A 10,441-nucleotide genomic window follows, 5' to 3' on the forward strand; every position below is an offset into this window, starting at 1 on the left:
GCGGAAATCCCGTGGTTGGCCTCCCTCCCTCCCTCCCTCCCTCCCTCCCTCGTCCAGCCGCACGTTTGCGGGGTTCGTGCGACTGGGATGAAATAGACCTTCCTTCCAAAGGACAATCGGAGATCATCCATCATACCTCTCGAGTCCCCAAAAGCCAAGAAACACGCCAACCAAAACGCTTTTATTATGCCAACCGTTCCCGTTTTCATTCCTATCGTTTAGGGAGGTTTGGTGGCAGCAGCGGCCGAAAGCAAAAGGAAACCCGAGGAAAGCGGCTCCATCCACCAGGGCTGTGTCTCATCCGTGCCGACGCAGGAGGGACGGGCTTCGTTCGTTCGTTCGCTGCGGCCCAAATTCCCGGGCCGCCCGAGGACCGCTCGCACCGGCCCGAGGGAGGGAGCCCCGGCAGGCAGGACGCCTCCGGTGAAATGGCCAAGTCGACCGCAGCGACCCACAACCCGCCCGACTGGGGGCGAGAAGGCGCATGGAGGAGGACTCCGTCCCCTAGTCGGCAGACGGCCCTGGGACAGGGACGTTCGCCAAAACCTCCCCAAGGCCGCTTTCCGTGACCGAGTCGGCCTCCCCGCCTGTACTCGTCCCGGCCCGAGAAACGAGACGCGGGGTGGATCGGGACCAGGCCACGCACCAGGCCGGCCGGCGCTGCATCCTCCCTCCCCCGACCTGACCTGACCTGACCTGACCTGACCTGGACGAACGCCTCCCCATCGCCCGCCCCCGCGAGGCTGATCCGTCCGGCCGGTGAGGAGGCCGCTTGTCGGGCGCCACCGGCTGCCCGGCATCCTCTTATATAGTGTTCGAGGAGGTCGACCAGGTGGCCCGGCCGGGATGGGGGGGGGGTGGGGTGCGGGGGGTGGTGTCCCGGGCGGCGGGGGGCGGGGGGGTAGGAGTGGAGAGGGAAAGGTGGGCGGGGCGAATGCCGGGGGCGGGGGTCGGCGCGGGGCGGGGCGGGGCGGGAGTTGGGGATGGGGGAGGGGCGGGAGGCCGTCTGGACATGGAGGGTCGGAAGAGCGGTGGTGACAATGATTTTCATTATCATTTAGAAAGAAGAACGTGGACTTCTTTAGAGGAGTCCTTTGAATAGCTTCTCCATTTAGTTAACATGCATCCAAATGGAGGTCGGGAAACTTGGGTCCTGTTAACATATGGATGGAAGTGGAAAGAACTATCGCGATGACCGTCCTTGTGTTTCTTTTATTTTTTCTTTCTTCCTTCTCCCCAAAGCCGCCCCCCCCCACCCCCGCCCCGCCCCGCCCCGCCCCGCCCCGTCCCGTCCCGTCCCGTCCATCCATAGTTGTAGGTTCCAGTGGTAGGTCTTTCGGGTTTCTGCTATGTGGGCTTGAAGGGCGATGCTGGGTCTGGGGCTGCGCCCAGGATCCGAACCGGTGAAAACCTGGGCCGTCGAAGCCGGGGGTCGGGGTGGGGGCGCGTACTTGACCGCTCGTCCACGGGCTCGGCCCCCGGCCCTTGTTTTCTAGGGAGAGAGACAGAGAGACCCGATCCATTTTCTCTTGGCCTCTAAAGCGTGTGTGTGGTCGAAAGGCGACGGAGAGAGGGGTTCTGGTCCAGAAAGCCCCGACCGCGCCGCCACGGGGATCGGTCGGTCCCGCCCGAACCGTCCGAGTCGGAAAGGAACGGACAGCTTTCCTCCTTTGGGCCCCTGACTTGGGACCAACAGGGGAAGAGAAACAGGCCTCTCTCCCTCACACCCTGGCCCCTTCCCCCAGGACGCCCTCCTTCTAGTCAGCCCGCCTCTGGCTTTTCCACACGCCGACGACCGCTCGTCGGCATGGACCCACCTTCCTTGGGGGACACCACCACACGACTCTCCCACTCGTCTGCCTGCCTTTCGTTGGCGTCGCTGCCAAAGGCGAGGGGTAGGGGTGGCGGTGGCAGGGACGGCAGGGGCCCAGCGGCTCTCTGGAGGGTGAGGAAGTCTTGCTGGTTCTCCTAGGTCGGTGATCTTTCTCGATCTCCACACACATTCTTCGTTTGGGGAGCCAAGAGACGCCCTCTGAGGAATCCCTATGGCCAGGGTCGATCACTTACTCGCTCACTGCCTCGGCCTCGGCCTCGGCCTCGGCCTCTGTCCATCTTGTCTCTCTCCCTCCCTCCCTCCCTCCCTCCCTCCCTCGTCGGTCTCTGTGTGTGGACGTCTAGGTGGAGGCGAGGCAGGGAGGCCATCCACCCACCCACCCACCTCGTGGTTTACCACACGCTCTACACGGAGGTAGAATTCCCATCCCACCGAATCCATCCTTTCCACGGGGCACAAGCCAGTGGCCTTCGGGGGTCTCTCTCCCCAAGGTGGCGCATCCGTCACGGCTATCTATTTCCAGAAGGTTTCCGTTTCCATCCCCTCCCTCCGAAAGAAAAAACGGCCCCACTCCCGGATCTGCCTCACCACGACCACCACCACCACCACCGCCGCCGCCGCCGCCGCCGCCGCCGCCGCCGCCGCCGCCATCTGCTGTCGCCCTCTAGGGTTGGACCGTTCTAGCTCTCTCCTCTGTGTGGAATCGCAACGTAGGTCGCCTTGGATGTCTGGCACCTCTCACTTAGCAGAAGGTTTTGGAGGCTCAGGCTGGGCCACGCTTTGGCCCGGGTCAGTGTTCCGTTCCTCCGGACGGCTTCCTCGTTTTCCACGAGAAGGAGCCGTGAAGACGGAAAGGAAGGGCGGATGGATGGCTTCTCCCGTGCTACCGAGTCCCTCTCCCCTTTTCCCCAAAGCGTGAGGGGCGGTCGACAGGATCGTCTCTGATGACAAAAGTCAGAGGCACCCCGGGTCAGACACCGTGCGAGGCGTTGGTGTGTTCTCGAGACGAGAACACGTCCCCGTCAGCGTTTCCTGTCGTTCTCGTTCCGAAAGGATTCACGCGCCACCCCGTCTCCCTCAAGGTCTTAGGGCTGTCGTGCTCCGCAGCCGTCACGTGTCGTGGATCCTGGGCACCACCACGCCACCCCGCCCCCGCCCCCCCGCCATAGCTGTCGATCGCTATGTGGCACGCCTACGTTTGCCCAAAAGGGCAGTCCGATGGACAGCGTGGGTGCTTTTCCCAGCAGGCAGGCAGGTGAGAGTCACCCCTCTAGAAGGTTTCCAAGCCCCGTTCCATTCTCAGAGGCAGCTCCTTTGGCCATCAAGGAGGCAGGCGATGGGGGTGGGGGTGGGGATGGGGATGGGGCCGGGGCCTCTGTCCCTCTGTCGCGGTAGAAATGATTGGGAAAGGAGGGACGATGGGCGTAGGTCAACCATCCTGGGCGGTGGTGCTTTGGGAGCTTTTTCTAGAAGAAGGAGCGAACGGCCTTCCCTGGGAAGGGAGGAAACCAGAGGAGGTCCCCCTCAGACCGACCTGGCACGAGAAGGACACTCTCTCTCTCTCTCCCTTTTCTTCCTGACTTGAAATCAGGAGACAAAACTCCCCTGCCAAAGGGGCCCTCCCGAAACGGGGAGTGAGGAAGACCTCCTTCTCTTCACGGCTGAAGTTCTCCCTGCCTTTCCTGGACGGGAAGGATAGCACCTACGCCCGCTGCCGTCGGCGACTTTTAGTCCGCCTGGAGAGGAAGAAATTCTTTCCCGTGGCCGAACCCTGGCGGTTCGTTCGTGCTGCAGAGGACGTGGCCCTCTCTGACACACCCAGGAACCTCCTCGCTCCGGGTCGCTCCGGGTCGAGGAGAGGGAGTTCTGTTCTGTGGTTTAGAATGGTGCTTAAAAAGGGACATCGCTTACAAAGGGTCCTCGTCCCCCTTCCTAAACGGACGGCTCGGCTCGGAGGCGTGAGATACGTTTCGCATCCTCCTCGTCGTCTTCACTCAAAGTTTTATTGGAGTTTTGAAGATTTTATTTTTTGTCTTTCCTTTTTCTCCCCAAAGCCCCCCCGGTACATAGTTGTGTGTTCTTCGTTGTGGGTCCTTCTAGCGGTGGTATGTGGGACGCCGCCTCAGCGTGGTTTGATGAGCAGTGCCGTGTCCGCGCCCGGGATCCGAACCGACGAAACACTGGGCCGCCTGCAGCGGAGCGCGCGAACTTAACCACTCGGCCACGGGGCCAGCCCCTTACTGGATTTTTAAAACAACTCCGGGGGCCGGCCCGGTGGCGCGGCGGTGAAGTTCGCACGTTCCGCTCCGCCGGCCCCGGGTTCGCCGGTCCGGATCCCGGGCGCAGGACCCGGCACCGCTTGGCGAGACACGCTGTGGCAGGCGTCCCACCTGGAAAGTAGAGGGGGATGGGCACGGATGTCAGCTCAGGGCCAGTCTTCCTCGGCCGACAGAGGAGGATTGGCGGCAGATGTTCGCTCAGGGCTCATCTTCCTCAAAAATAAAATAATAAATCGATTCGATAAAATATCAAATAACACAACCGCGGGATCACGACTTAGAGTCACCATTGGCCCGATGATGCCACTCCCCACCCCCCCCACCCCCCTACCCCCCACCATTTGGAGGTGCCGTCAGTGGGATTCGTTCCTGTTTGTCCATCTTTCTTCCTCTTTTTTTTTTTTTTTTAAAGACCGGCACCCGAGCTCATTGCCAATCTTATCTTTTCTTTTTATTCCTCCTCCTTCTTCTTCTTCTCCCCAGAGCACCCCAGTACCTAGTTGTATATTCTCTTTGAGGGTCCCTCTGGTTCTGCCGTGTGGGACGCCACCTCAGCGTGGCTTGATGAGCGGTACCGTGTCCGAGCCCAGGATCCGAACCTTTGAAGCCCCGGGCCGCTGAAGCGGAGCGTGCAAACTCAACCGCTCGGCCATGGGGTCAGCCCCTTCCTTCGGAGGAGGAGGGGGGGGGGAGGAGGAGGAGGAGGAGGAGGAGGCAGGCGCTGTGTGAAGTCGCCAGTGAGTCTGTGGAAAGAGACGGAGGATTTCCCATGGGAAGCTGGGGCGGGGGACACGGACCAATGTCGTGCGAACTTGAAGGTGAATGATCAAAAAACCCACACACGCCTAGAGCAGCGGGTTGCCAGTTAGGAGTTTGCTTGCCGGGCCCATAACGCAGGGCTCATCGATGAGCCAAACCGTCCGTGATCCTCAAGCAGTCTAGTAGGGTTAGAGAAAGGAGGGGGGCACTCTTTCTGCCCCAGACGAGGCGAGTTTCTCAGACAGCCACCCTGCCCCAACATCTTCCCTCCCTGCCTCCCGGCCCTTGGCGGACTGCGGCCTAAGGGTGGGGGAATTGAAGAAAGCCGTTCAATGGAAAAGAGCCCGAGGCCATGGGAGAGAGCTTCCTGCACTTGAATGAAGCCCTGACACCAGGCCCGTCGGAATGAATGGGCCTGACCTCCCCTCCCCCCCCCCCCCCTCCCAGGCTGGCGAGTCCCACCGACTCGACTCGGCAGTGGAAGGCTAGGGGTTTCCTCCGAAATGGTGAACCGGCCCCCTTGTCCACAGGAAAACCACACACGGCTACAGCCTAGGCAGGATCTCGGGCCAAGTCGTCAGGGTGGCAAGATGATGGTGGATGAGAGGAAACTTGTTCTGGGACCGCCCCGCCCCCCCCCATCGCCTCTCTGGCTGAGAAGAGGGCTGGGGAGCGGTGAGGGTCAGGGGGAGAGTGGGGGCGGGGCCGGGACAGGGACCACCGGGCAGTAGGACGGGAGTAGCCCTGAGGCCTGCCTGCCTGCCTGCCTGCCTGCCTGCCTGCCTGCCTGCTTCCTTCCCTGCCGGCGCAGGGCTGAGAGAGGCACGGGGCACGCTGGCTCCTGCCCCTTCACTCATTCGGGAAGCCTTCTGTTGTTGCTCCTGAGGTGCCGGCTGCGGTGACAGACAGAGCAAAACTCCTCTCTCTGTCTATTTCTTCAAAGGCCCGAGTCTGAGCTACGACAGATTCCCCTGTGGCTCGACCCGCAACCTCCCATCCTGCCAGACCAGACCCCTTGTCCAAAAACCTCCACTGGAGGAGCTCTTTCACCTGACCCGGAAAGGAAACACCAGCCCTGCCTCAGCCTCACACCCACCACCACCACCACCATCACAACCATCCCCCCCCCCCGCCCCACTCTCCTCCGGACCCAGATACCTAACAGAGAGAACAAAAATCCAAAAATCCTGCTGCTCTCCTTCTACCGCCTCCACTTTAGAAGAGTCGGTCTCCCCCGAACACCTCAGACTCTGTGACTTCCCGCGGCCTCCCTTTCCCCGTCCCCATGCTCTCCCCGGACGGGCCCCATCTTACACTCGAACGACAGCTCCACCGCTCGGGGCAGCTAGACACGATGTCCCAAAGTGGCCCAGACGGTAGCCTGGTCGATTCCAAAGGACCCACACACGCAGTCGGCCATAAACGTGGTGTGGAGATCGTGGACGTTCGCGGGCCTCTGATGAAATCGCTGCTCCGGGGACCCCGGCGTCTAGGACCCGTCTTCTCCATGTTCTTCACACCGTTGCTCCTGGGCCGGTTATTCTCTTCCCTCTCGCTGACCTTAACGTTTTGTCTCTGCCATTGAATTTTTTTTTTAAAGATTTTATTTTTTCCTTTTTCTCCCCAAAGCCCCCCGGTACATAGTTGTGTATTCTTCGTTGTGGGTTCTTCTAGTTGTGGCATGTGGGACGCTGCCTCAGCGTGGTCTGATGAACAGTGCCATGTCCGCGCCCAGGATTCGAACCCACGAAACACTGGGCCGCCTGCAGCGGAGCGCGCGAACTTAACCACTCGGCCACGGGGCCAGCCCCCTCTGCCATTGAATTTTGACCGTGCGAATGTGACTTGCCGCTGTAGGGCTGCGTGGATCTCTCAGGCATCCTGCTGTGCCATGCGGGGGGGGGGAATCCTTGGTGGGTGGGTCGATAGACGTCCCTTTGGTTGTCCCCTGGAGGGGAGAGACAGAGGGGACGACTCAATCCACCACGAACGCTGATGTCGCTCCGATAAACCTGTAGCGGTGATTCTAGTTTATGGCCCGTGTCCTGAAAAGAACTTCCCGAAGGGCCAGCCCGGCGGTACAGCAGTTAAGTTCGCACGTTCCGTTTTGTCGGCCAGGGGTTCGCCGGTTCGGATCCAGGGTGCGGACGTGGCGCCGCTTGGTGAGCCATGCTGTGGTCGGCGTCCCGCCTATCAACGGGAGGAGGATGGGCACGGATGTTAGCTCGGGACCACTCTCCCGGGGCAAAAAGAGGAGAATTGGCAGCAGGTGTCAGCTCGGGGCTCGTCTTCCTCGAAAAATAAATTAATTAAATAAATAGAAACAACTTCCCAAACCTCTCTGATAACTTGAAGCTTTGAAGTTTTGCGAGGTGAAATCAGGTGATAAAAAAGTCCACGGACGGGGGCAGCCCCGTGGCCGAGTGGTTAAGTTCCCACGCTCCCCTTCGGCGGCCCAGGGTTTTGCCCGTTCAGATCCCGGGCACGGACACGGCACCGCTCGTCGGGCCGTGTGGAGGCGGCGTCCCACATGCCACCACTAGAACGGCCCTCAACTAAGATAGACAACTATGTCATGGGGGGGATTTGGGGAGAAAAATCGGGGGGGGGGAAAAAACAAAAACGGAAGATTGGCAACAGTCGTTAGCTCGGGTGCCAAACTTAAGACAAAAACAATTTCCTTGACGATGTAGATCATTTCCGAGTAAGATAGAACCTGAGACGTGAGTGGCTAAATAGAAGTTTATCTACTTTGGGTTTGTGAGGATACGGAAACGAAAAGACGTTTGGGTCTATCGAGGAACACGTCTCGTGCTTTATTAAAAGCTTTGACAGGGGACGGCGGCACGGCGGCATAGTGGTTAAGCTCCTGCACTCAGCTTCGGCAGCCTGGGGTCCTCGGGTTCAGATCCCGGGCGTGGACCTCCACCGCTCCTCACACCGGGCTGTGGTGGCATCCCGTCCGCAAGATCAAGGAAGTGGGGCGCAGGTGTTACCTCGGGCCCGCTCTCCCTCAAGCAGAAAGAAGAGGAAGATTGGCAACAGGCGTCAGCTCTGTGAGGGCCGATCTTCCTCACCCAAAAACTAAAGTGAGATGAAATCAAATAAAGCGAAGGAAGAGATAAACCTATGAAATCCCATGTTTCTAAAAGTGGCCAAGTGTTTAGAAATTGGCCAAGCGACAGACTGCTCATGGGAAGGACAGTTCCTAATTGCTGACTTCTTAGTTTTCACCAAAATTAAGGTTCGTGAGGGTTAAAAATTCTACTTAACGAATGCGATGAAAGCCACTAGGCCGGCCCAGTGGCACGCTGGTTAAGTGTGCCTGTTCCACTTCGCCGGCCCGGGGTTCGCCGGTTCGGATCCCGGGGGTGGACGTGGCACCGCTGGGCGAGCCACGTGGTGGTAGGCGTCCCACATATGAAGTAGAGGAAGATGGGCACGGAGGTTAGCTCAGGGCCAGCCTTCCTCGGCAAAAAGAGGAGGATTGGCAGCAGTTAGCTCAGGGCTCATCGTCCTCAAAACAAAACAACACAAAACAAAACAAAAAGCCACTAAAAGTGAATATGGGAAACATCTTTGTGTTCAAGGAAAGTGAGATGGCTGCCTTCAGGCAAGAGGGCCTAAAAAGTAAAGATCGTTTTGTCTGTGAAAAGGTGATCACGGGGAAAAAAATCTGAGAAAAAGGTCTGTTCGTGGTCAAGTGGCCTAAAATTGGAACGAGTGGACAGATAGAAATGGCGAGCGATAGGATCTATTGGAGTCTATGAGGAAGCCATTGGGTGTCGGCCTAATTCGGCCTGACAGTGTTTTTCCAAAAGGGCCTGACGTGGCCGTCGAGCACGCATCGCATCGTAGATCTGCTTTAAACATTTCCTACGGCAAGAACCAATGCCCTTAAGGGAAAGGAGCAGCTTCCCCGTGCTCGGGCCTTTCCTTAAGGAGAGGCATCTTTCCTTAGGCTAGGAACGGATGGTTGCGCTCACCTTTGACCATCCGGCTCACCTGTGACCACCCAGGCCCAGACAACAGACCTGCCACCCAGCAGTGTCTGTCGATCGCTGTGCTGACAGAGCAGTGTCGCGACTATCGTCCAAGGGACCTTTCGATCCTATGTGAAACGTCCTCTCTGGGGGTCTAGAAGCACTCTGTACACCCCACTTCCCGGGCGCCCTTTCTTCCTTCAGGAAGAAAGGCCCCGGGCCACAGTCCTTACATCTTAGGTCAGAATAAACTCACCCCGATTTTCACGGATAGATTGGTTCCGGATTATTTCCATCGACAGAATGGAATCAAGTCAATGAGTTTCAAGATCGGAGGGAAGCTGATGCAAAATCAGAATTGGTTTTTCTCGCTCTCGAAAGGATACTTTTCTCTAACTTCTAGTCTCCTCCTGATAAAGACATTGGAAAAGGTTTCTCTTGACCTCTGAGGGAATCGACACCAAAGACAGAGATCCTCCATTTTGTCAGAATGATTTCCTAGGCCTCTAACGGAGGAGGCCTCCCTCGGACGGGAGCTCAGCTTTTGTTTTGCAACAGTTTTCCTCTCTCTGCTTGCCTTTAACATCTCCTTTCCCGTTCTTCTTATTTGGAAGGGAAATACGTGCACCGCTGGGGGGGGGAGGGGGAAGAATTTTCTAAATGACCAAAGAAGATCTACGACTGTTGTTATTTTGGTTTCACGGAGCAGTTCCACGTCCACATTTACCCCATTTTAAACACCCACACACACTCACAGCACGGCGCTGTGAGGATGTCCCGGGGAACTCGATTTGTGGAGGGAATGGCTGTGAGGTCTCTGCCCCCAACCCGCACCATTTGGGTGCTTCTGCTTGTTGATGAGGACGGGAAGCCCTGCTGAAATCCATATTCTTATCACCACACGTGAATCTGCACCCATGCTCCCCCCGTGTGTCGTCTTTGGGCTTTGCTGTGGCCCCGTGCGGAGGGAGACCCGTTTTGTCTTGTAAACTTTTCAGCGGCCAAGCGGCTCGGTCCTTTCCTCTACGACTTGTGGGCTCCGTCTGTCCGTCTGCCTTAGAAAGACCCTCTGGGCCGGAAGTGACAGGCTGCACACAATTCCTGACAGACTGCGGACAATTCCTCCGTCGTCACGGTCCTTCTCTGATGACGTGCATGGTTTCGGTTTGACAGCGACCCCCACCCCCCACCCCGCCCTGATTTTCTAAGTCCTCCCGGGACCCGGGAAGTGCTCGGGCCGCTCCGGGAATCGGGGGCCGGCAGCCCCGGCCTGCCCCGTGGCATCTCCGGGGACTTTTCCACCCTCTGTCCGCGTCAGCCAGCCGGCAGCCCCGGCCCGGCCCAGGAGTCACGTGGGGAGTCTGTCCCCTTCCTGGCAAGCCCACCCACCCCACCCCCCTCCCCGCCGATTTTCCAAGACCTCCTTCTGCGCCCAGGGTTGCCCTGTGCTGCCTGGGAGCTCCGAGGTGGACACCCTGGGGCCTCGCGTGGTGACCTCCCGGCCGCCCCAAGCGGGCCCAGAGAGAAAGAGAGAGAGAGACAGAGTCAGAGACAGAGAGACAGAGAGACAGAGACAGAGGTAGACA

General features: G+C 58.9%; 2 long non-coding RNA genes across 2 annotated transcripts; one reads left to right on the forward strand and one right to left on the reverse strand.

The window, feature by feature from the left end:
- Positions 1-2,185: 2,185 nt before the first annotated feature.
- LOC138922772 (uncharacterized) lies at positions 2,186-4,370 on the forward strand. Its single transcript, XR_011435893.1, has 2 exons — positions 2,186-3,089; positions 3,426-4,370. It is a non-coding gene; the product is annotated as an uncharacterized lncRNA (long non-coding RNA).
- A 3,287-nt stretch (positions 4,371-7,657) lies between these two features.
- LOC138922771 (uncharacterized) lies at positions 7,658-10,215 on the reverse strand. Its single transcript, XR_011435892.1, has 2 exons — positions 9,112-10,215; positions 7,658-8,336 (listed from the first exon to the last, which is right to left on the reverse strand). It is a non-coding gene; the product is annotated as an uncharacterized lncRNA (long non-coding RNA).
- Positions 10,216-10,441: the final 226 nt, after the last annotated feature.

The sequence above is a fragment of the Equus caballus genome, unplaced genomic scaffold (genome assembly GCF_041296265.1).
Source record: "Equus caballus isolate H_3958 breed thoroughbred unplaced genomic scaffold, TB-T2T unassigned-0002530, whole genome shotgun sequence".
NCBI lineage: Eukaryota > Metazoa > Chordata > Mammalia > Perissodactyla > Equidae > Equus > Equus caballus.